This window comes from Mytilus californianus, unplaced genomic scaffold (genome assembly GCF_021869535.1).
Source record: "Mytilus californianus isolate M0D057914Y unplaced genomic scaffold, xbMytCali1.0.p SCAF_1, whole genome shotgun sequence".
NCBI lineage: Eukaryota > Metazoa > Mollusca > Bivalvia > Mytilida > Mytilidae > Mytilus > Mytilus californianus.
The window spans coordinates 104,244,420-104,253,818 of record NW_026262581.1 but is presented as its reverse complement, the minus strand read 5'-3'; positions in this window follow the sequence as shown (position 1 = coordinate 104,253,818).

Below are 9,399 nucleotides of genomic sequence, written 5' to 3'. Positions count from 1 at the left end.
AAATCAACTCTGATCCGACTCTGTACTGACACTATCAATATAGGGAAAATACATCCAGTCTGGAAAACAGCAATAGAAATTCCAGGGGATACAAAAAAAGCCATAACAAAAGCTAGAATACTAACTGGGACCTACCTCTTACAAGCAACTAAAGCTAAATTTAATATAGGAAGTACAGACCCAATTTGCCCGCTATGCAAGCTTGAGGAAGAAAACCTTCAACATTTTCTAACTAGGTGTCCATCTCTGGAAGGGGTCCGAAGGACTTTTTATGCCCCATTAAAACAGGCTGTAATCAATGAAATAGGGATTGATCAATGGAAAACTAATTTTCAAAATAGGGAAACACTAAGCCAATTAATTGTTGACTGTAGAAAACTAGTGGGTTCTATACTTCCAAATGACAGTAATTTCTTGATTAAGGTTGAATCAATTTTTAGGAATTTGTGTGATAAATTACATCAACAGAGGTTAACACAGATCAATACGGAAGCCGATAAGGGCCATTCAAAAAAAAAAAATTATGTCGTAATTACGACATAGCATGTCGTAATTTCGACATAACATGTCGTTATAACGACATCGCTATATCGTAATTTCGACATAACATGTCGTTATAACGACATCGCTATGTCGTAATTTCGACATAACATGTCGTTATTACGACATCACTATGTCGTAATAACGACATAGCTATGTCGTAATAACGACATCGCTATATATATATATATAAAAGAATATGTATTATGATTGCCAAGAGACTTAATGACACAGAAATTAACAACTATAGGTCATCATAATGGCCTCAATAATGAGAAAAGCCCCCGCATAGTCAGCTATAAAAGAGGGACGAAAGATACCAGAGGGAGAGTTCCCGACATGACAGCTGTTTAATCATTTAATTCAAACGAATGAAAATAACGGTTTTAATAATGTACAAACAAAGACCGAAAAACGAATATGTAACCCAGCAAACAAATGACAACCACTGAATTACAGACTCCTGACCGCTATGTGATAATAACGGCAACCTTATAGTTTAACTTTTCACTTTTTGATGCGATAGGCATTTCAAAATGGTTGTCAGTAAAGGCAAAGTTTGTAGCGGAAACAAATTCATCTTTTTTTTTTTAGAATAATGAACACTATATGCAATCAAGCTTAATTAAAGTTATTCACTTGCACCTCAGACTTGCACATACTAGAACTTTATTTATAATCAAGTCAAATGAGACCCAGTTGAATAGGGGAGCAATTCAAGCTCCTTGGAGCCTCTAATTATGTTTGGCATGTACATATTTGTGTAAATTATGAAGTCCTGCATTTCAATTGCAGGTTCTGAATAAGATGAATTTTAAGCTTTTCCCAATAAAGACTATGTTAAACTTTGGACTCATAGTGCTCAGACCCACGGATCTCTGTACCTTCATTTGTACACACTTGAATCTTAATGTACAGTAACTACTGAGGCTTGATGCAAATTATTACTGCATTGCTATTGTTGGTTCTTAATGAGATTCTTCAAGCGTCCTCCCCATTGAAGCCCTATTAAAACTTTGTACCCCAAGTTCTTTTAACCACTGTTCCCCAGGGCAACTATTCCTACAAACTTAAGGGGAGGGTTAGGATTCCGCTAACATGTTTAACCCCGCCACATTCTTTATGTATGTGTATGTCCCAATCTTTAATTTACATATTTGTTTTTCGTTTATTTTTGTACATAAAATAGGCCGCTAGTTTTTCTTGTTTGAATTGTATTACATTTGTCATTTCGGGGCCTTTTATGGCTGACTATGCGGTATGGGCTGTGATCATTGTTGAAGGCCGTACGGTGACTTTAATTGTAAATTTCTGTGTCATTTGGTTTCTTGTTGAGAGTTGCGTTTTTGAACAAACCAGCGTATCCCAAGGCCTTGATAACCTCTGTAGGCCCCAAAGAAGACGAAAAAAAACATCAAAATTGGAGAGAAAACTGAAAAAAATTGTTTCTAACCTCAGGGATATTAACCCTTGGCTATCTTAGATTTAATGCAATCAGTATGCATCAGCATCAGGGTACAGCTCATTTGCATATCATTTGCATATTTTTACAAATACTCGAAATTTAGACAATTTCTGATAACAATTCAGCATGCCAAGGGTTAATATCCCTGAGGTTAGAAACAATTTTTTTCAGTTTTCTCTCCAATTTTGATGTTTTTTTTCGTCTTATTTGGGGCCTACAGAGGTTATCAAGGCTTTGGGATACGCTGGTTTGTTCAAAAACGCAACTCTCAACTAGAAACCAAATGACACAGAAATTAACAATTATAGGTCACCGTACGGCCTTCAACAATGATCACAGCACATACCGCATAGTCAGCTATAAAAGGCCCCGAAATGACAAATGTAATACAATTCAAACGAGAAAAACTAGCGGCCTATTCTATGTACAAAAATAAACGAAAAACAAATATGTAAATTAAAGACTTGGGACAGACACATATATTAAGAATGTGGCGGGGTTAAACATGTTAGCGGGATCCCAAACCTCCCTCTAAGTTTGTAGGAATAGTTGTCCTGGGGAACAGTGGTTAAAAGAACTTGGGATACAAAGTTTTAATAGGGCTTCAATGGGGAGGACGCTTGAAGAATCTCATTAAGAACCAACAATAGCAATACAGTTATAATTTGCTTCAAGCCTCAGTAGTTCATTAAGATTCAAGTGTGTACAAATGAAGGTACAGAGATCCGTGGGTCTGAGCACTATGAGTCCAAAGTTTAACATAGTCTTTATTGGGAAAAGCTTAAAATTCATCTTATTCAGAACCTGCAATGCCAAACATAATTAGAGGATCCAGGGAGCTTGAATTGCTCCCCTATTCAACTGGGTCTCATTTGACTTGATTATAAATAAAGTTCTAGTATGTGCAAGTCTGAGGTGCTAGTGAATAACTTTAATTAAGCTTGATTGCATAAAGTGTTCAATATTCTAAAAAAAAAAAAGATGAATTTGTTTACGATACAAACTTTGCCTTTACTGGCGACCATTTTGAAATTCCTATCGCTTCAAAAAGTGAAAAGTTAAACTATAAGGTTGTCGTTATTATCAGATAGCGGTCAGGAGTCTGTAATTCAGTGGTTGTCATTTGTTGCTGTGTTACATATTCGTGTTTCGGTCTTTGTTTGTACATTATTAAAACCGTTATTTTCACTCGTTTGAATTAAATTGTTAAACAGCTGTCATTTCGGGGACTCTCCCTCTGGTATCTTTCGTCCCTCTTTCATAGCTGACTATGCGGGGGCTTTTCTCATTATTGAGGGCATTATGATGACCTATAGTTGCTTATTTTTGTGTCATTTAGTCTCTTGGCAATCATAATACATATTCTTTTATATATATATAGCGATGTCGTTTTTACGACATAGCTATGTCTTAATTACGACATAGCTATAGTGATGTCGTAATTACGACTTGTTATGTCGAAATTACGACATAGCGATGTCGTTATAACGACATGTTATGTCGAAATTACGGCATAGCGATGTCGTTTTAACGACATGTTATGTCGAAATTACGACATAGCGATGTCGTTCAAACGACATGTTATGTCGAAATTACGACATAGTGATGTCGTTATTACGACATGTTATGTCGTAATTACGACATGTTATGTCGTAATTACGACATAAAATTTTTTTTTTGAATGGCCCTTATCGGCTTCCGTAGATCAATGCTTTATCATTATAAAATTTATCATTCATCACATGGAGTTGAACTTCTTTTCAATACTTTTCAGAGTACAAAATAAGAGTGTGTATAAAGATCAGTTAGAAGTGAGAAGTACATAGAGTACAGTTGAGATATAGATGTACTTAGGAATACGTTGACATAGGGAAATTCATAGATATACAGACAATCGTTATATCAAAGTGGTAGCGGATATTTTGAAAAAGAGACATACAGATATTTAGTAGTGTCAGACCACGGTTTTATTATCGTCATAAAGTGAATCAGTGACATTTTAGATTTTAGACTATTAGTAACGAAGTAACAAAGTGAATAACTTTTAATATCTTCCGTGTAATATAAGCCCATCGTCTTTTAAATATGCAATTGCGTTTTATATTATAAAAAAACAAAGTGATTTTAGCTATTTTCGACCGTGTAATATAACCCCATTGTGAATAATCAAGAAATTGATGTGCTCCTAACCACAGGAGGAAGTTACAGAAAGAAGAAGAAGAAGTTGGGTCAAGTGGGGTTCTGAGCGGCAGGGAACAACCGCTTGAATATGTCATTATATTTCAAGCTTCATGATACACGACAAGGTCTAGAGGATTAGATTTAATACACGAAAGGATTATATCATAAGTATCAAAAACTGAAATAGACACTATTTATCATGTTTATGACTTGGACATAACAGAGACATATATACTTTTAGTATATATGTCTCTGGACATAATACACCTTATCGCTATTTCCGCTTGACCCGAGAATCTGTCCCGCTTGAAGTTTTGACGTCATACAACAATCACTTTTCCATAGTGGCGTCAGATATTTTCTATTATGACGTCAAAATTTTACGGGAACTTTTGTGATGTCCAGTAATGGCGGACAAATAGCGATAAGGTGTATATGTCACGGCGGTATATGACTCCCAAACAAATAGATTCCCAGACATATAATTTCTTAAAGAATAATGATTCAAAACATGGGGGACACATGTACCTTCTTCCAAAAAATTCATAAAATTAATCTAGAAATAAGTAATGAGGCATTGCGAACTGGTCAGCTAGCAGGACACATTAATGTTCGTTACCGACCAATCATCAATAAGTGTAACTCTCCCGCGAGAGATACTTACTTGATCTAATCATAAAATCATTATTAAAGAGGCATAACTTTTACATTCAAGATACAAAAGATTTCATTAATAAAATAGAGTCACACGAGGTCAAAAAAGAATGCATTCTTATTGCCTATGATGTACGTCAATGTACACAAATATGATCATTGATAATTTAGAAGAAACTATTATCAATGCATTAGAATTAATTGACACACAGGAGAATATACTTTTAAGATTATCAACAAAATAAATTTAACTGCATTTGTTAAATTAATTCTAAGAAACAATGAATTTGAGTTTAATGGACTGTTATAAAAACAAATTATAGGAGCGCCCATGGTTGGTATTTTTTTTACCAACATGCACAGATCTGCATCTGTCTGTCCTATTCATTAAAATCTTAGATAAGTTCCAATGGAGAGAAAACATCAAATTCCACTGTCAATAGGGATGACGATGTTATGGTCTTCACAGGCAAATTAGAGCAAGTTGAAGATTTCTTAAACCTAGCTAGCAAACGAAATTGACCATCTACTTAAGTTCTAATATGAGGTGTTGACATCTAGTATGACCTTTTTAGAGGGTGGTATAAAGGGTTATTTTCGTGCAACGTTTTCGGCCTTTTTATTTAACGTGTTTTCGTGTTTCGACGTTTTATTTCTCGTTTTATCGTGTTTGGTTCGATGTGCTTTCCCTTAATTATTTTCCGTGTTTCGTGTCGGTACTCTATAATTTCTCGTGCCTGACCCGCATTTGATTAAAAAGTAAACCGGGACTAATTCAAAGTCAGCCCAGATATTGTTTTAAATTATAAACTAATTAACCGGCTGGTCCCAAGATTAATATTAATAGTCTATTGACTTTTGTATTACTATGATAAATCGGATACAACTAGCGCACGCTAAAAGGTGACCACATGCAGGGTCGCCATGTCCATTTATATTGACTGCATGATCTCCAAGAACGGCTGAGTAATACATTTTTGTACTTTTTTTCCTTAATATTTACGATTTATTCCTTGACTCCGTTTTTCCAGAGTTTTATTTTCCGTGCAACGTTTTTGCGATTTGTTATTTCACGTGTTTCCGTGTTCAGACCCCCCTTTTTTACCACCCTCTATTTAGATACCGAAGTGTACAAAGGTGGACGATTTCATAATAATGGAATTCTTTATGTTAAGTCACATATATTAAAAACACAGAAACATATCAATATTAACCAATTACTAGTGCACATCCAAAACACACATAAATTTAAGAGTATTACAGTGTGTGAATAATATAAGAAATAATAGTGACATCAATGAATTAACTAAACATTTAATTAACTTACAAGATAACTTAATTGATAGAGAATACTGTAAAGAGGAAACTGTATATGAAAAAACAGTCTTTATTTTACTTGTTTTATTTTCATTTGAAACAGATTTTCTTATCTGATTTATCAAAATGACAAGTGTGCATAATGATTTTATTGTTACAAATCAAATCCCAAAGCCCACTAGAACTCATTATGTAGAATCCACAGCACTATTTTTAAATATCTCTCTGTGAATATCTACGGACACAGATGTTTGATGCCATAGGTCGTTATAATTAAATCTTGACCATTTAACTTTCACTTGTTTATCAAAGGGTACAACTGTCAACTTTGCTCAAATCAGTAAACACTTGCAATGCATAAAATGTAGCTTTACAATAAACATACATGTTTGAAAGGGATCTATCAATTAGTTAACTCGAATAATTCTGCGCCCTCTAGCGGCCTATAGCCTATCGAGGTTAATGTAGCAATCGGAGATTAGACGGAGATCGGCGGAATATAACGACTGACATTATTCGGGTTATCAATTAGTTAGAAATATAGTCTATGGAGGAATATTCGGAAGCTAAAGTATTCTTCATTCGGAACACTTATTCATCTTATCTGTATTAGCCTCCTGCAATTAAGAGCACCTCCATACGGGGGTATCTAAGATATTTAAAACGTCGCAATAAAGAAATTGTCACAAATCGCTTATTCTCTTATCTGATATATGATAATAAACTAAATGTATCTATAGATCACTTTCAAACATGTATGTTAAAGCTATATTTATGCATCGTATTAAGTGTTTACTTGAGCAAAGTTAAATTTGACAGTTGCAACGTTTGATAAACAAGTGAAAGTTAAATAGTCAAGATTTAACGACCTATGGTATCGAACATTAGTGCCAGATATTAATGGTGTTGTGGTTTCTACATAGGCTTTGGGATTTGTTGATTTGTAACAATAAATTTTATGCACATGTCATTTTGACAAATCAGATAAACAAAAATGTCCGTTTCAAAAACTGAAAATAAAACAAATAAAATAAAGACTGTTTGTTTTGTATTCCCAGGAAATAATCATATTCTTAATAATAAAAAATATATTATATACTTTTTTAAATAAGGAAATAGATTTAACAATTGCATGTTAATCTTTCATGAGGTCTTTAAAAATTATGTTATGCAAAAGAAAAAAATACAAATACACAAAACAATTTACTCTAGATTTTTACACTGAATAAGCATACAATGGATTCTGTAAACATTGGAAAGTTAGAAAAAGAGCTAGTGTATTTGATCTTACGTTCGGGTATTTGTTTAAGCAATTATATATCAAAATAAGAATTAAGATTGAAAATACATAATATACTGAGACCAACATTCTTTTAATAAATATATCTGAATTTATGAACTTGTGTTTTAAAATTAAAAATTATTATGAAATGCGGTTCCTTCAACCAACATACGTAATAAATCTCAAGACTTTAAACCGTTTTTGCTAACTAAATAAATGTTTGTTGTCTATAATTCTTTTATCAGTGTTTCAGGATTTTTTGCTTAAAATTGTTTAAGCATGGGTCCCTTTTCAAAAGTCTCCCAACTACTACCTCGCAAGGTATTCTTGTTAATTGGCATGCGTTTATATGCTTTTTTGACCTCGTGAGACTCAATTTTATTAATGAAATCTTTTGTATCTCGAATGTAAAAGTTAAGCCTCTTCAATAATGGTTTTATGATTAGATCAAGAAATCTCTCAATGCGTCTCGTGGGAGAGTTACACTTATTGATAATTGGTCGGTAAGGAACATTTAATGTCTCCTACTATCTGACCAGTTCGCAATTATGTCTAGATTTATTTTATGAATTTTTGAAAGAAGGTACATTTGTCCATGTTTTGAATCATTATCATTCTTAAAGAAAGCATACGTCTGGGAATCCATTTCTTTTTATGCCCCCCTACGTACCGGTGGGGGCATTACGTTTTACCATTAACTGAGTTGGTTTCCGTTCTCTAACTTAAGTTTGCCTCAAACAAATGTTATGAAACTCATACACAATACTTATTACCACAAAATACAGATCAAGTTTGAAATTGGTGGTGTCACTTTAACCGTTCTAGAGTTATGCCTCTTTTCAAATGAAAATTGCTGAATTTTTCATTTCCGTTCTCTAACTTTAGTTTTCCTCAACCAAATGGTATTATAGACTTATACACAATGCTTATTACCACAAAACACAGATCAAGTTAGAATTTTGGTTGTGTAACGTTTACTGTTCTAGAGTTATGCCCCTTTACAAACATAAAAGTTTCCGTTCTCTTACTTAAGTTTGCCTCAACTATATATTATGAAACTTATACACAATACCTATTACCACAAAAGTCAGATCAACTACAAATTTGGGTAGTGTCACTTTTACCGTTCTTCAGTTATGTCCCTTTAAAACTTTATATGATATGCAAGCAGAGGCATCATGTGTGTCCCATGGACACATTCCCTTTTTATTTTCATCTCACTTTATAATTAACACCACTCTCATATACACCTTATCGCTATTTAGTCCAATCCGGAAAAAACAGTCATTTAGACAACTTCCTGTTTGGGTCAACAGGCAGCAAACAAAGGTCATCAGTAACGAGCTGAGGGAGGGAAAAATTTAGAAAGCGATCAATAGGAAACTTTGATAGATTATGATCCACTTTTTCCAAACTCAAATTATAGTCAAAAAATATTTTGTTTGAAGTATTTACGATGTTTTAAACAGGTCTCATTAAAAAGTATCATGCATGGTGTTTGTTTAAACAGGGTCCCAGATAGCTTCAACTGGATGAAAAAGTTGTGTAATTTTAGAACTTATCCGGAATGGAATAAATAGCGATTAGGTGTATTGTCATGATTAACAATAATTTAAAAAGAAAATATCATCTTCCACACACATGGCCATGAAAGCACTGAGATATAATTTTTAATTTAGTTGAATTAATAAATAGCATAAAAAAGTTCTAAGGTTCACGTATTGTCTTTTTTTTTTTAAAAGTAACTTGTTGGATTGTTTATTATCATTTATCAGATAAGTGAATTAGCGATCTGTGAAAATTCTTTATTGCCATGTTTTAAATATCTTAGATACCCCGTCACGTATGGAGGTGCTCTTAATTGCAGGAAGCTAATACAGATAAGATGAATAGGTGTTCCGAATGAACAATAATTCTAGCCTGGCATCCTGACCCAATCTAATACTTCGTCGATAGCAGT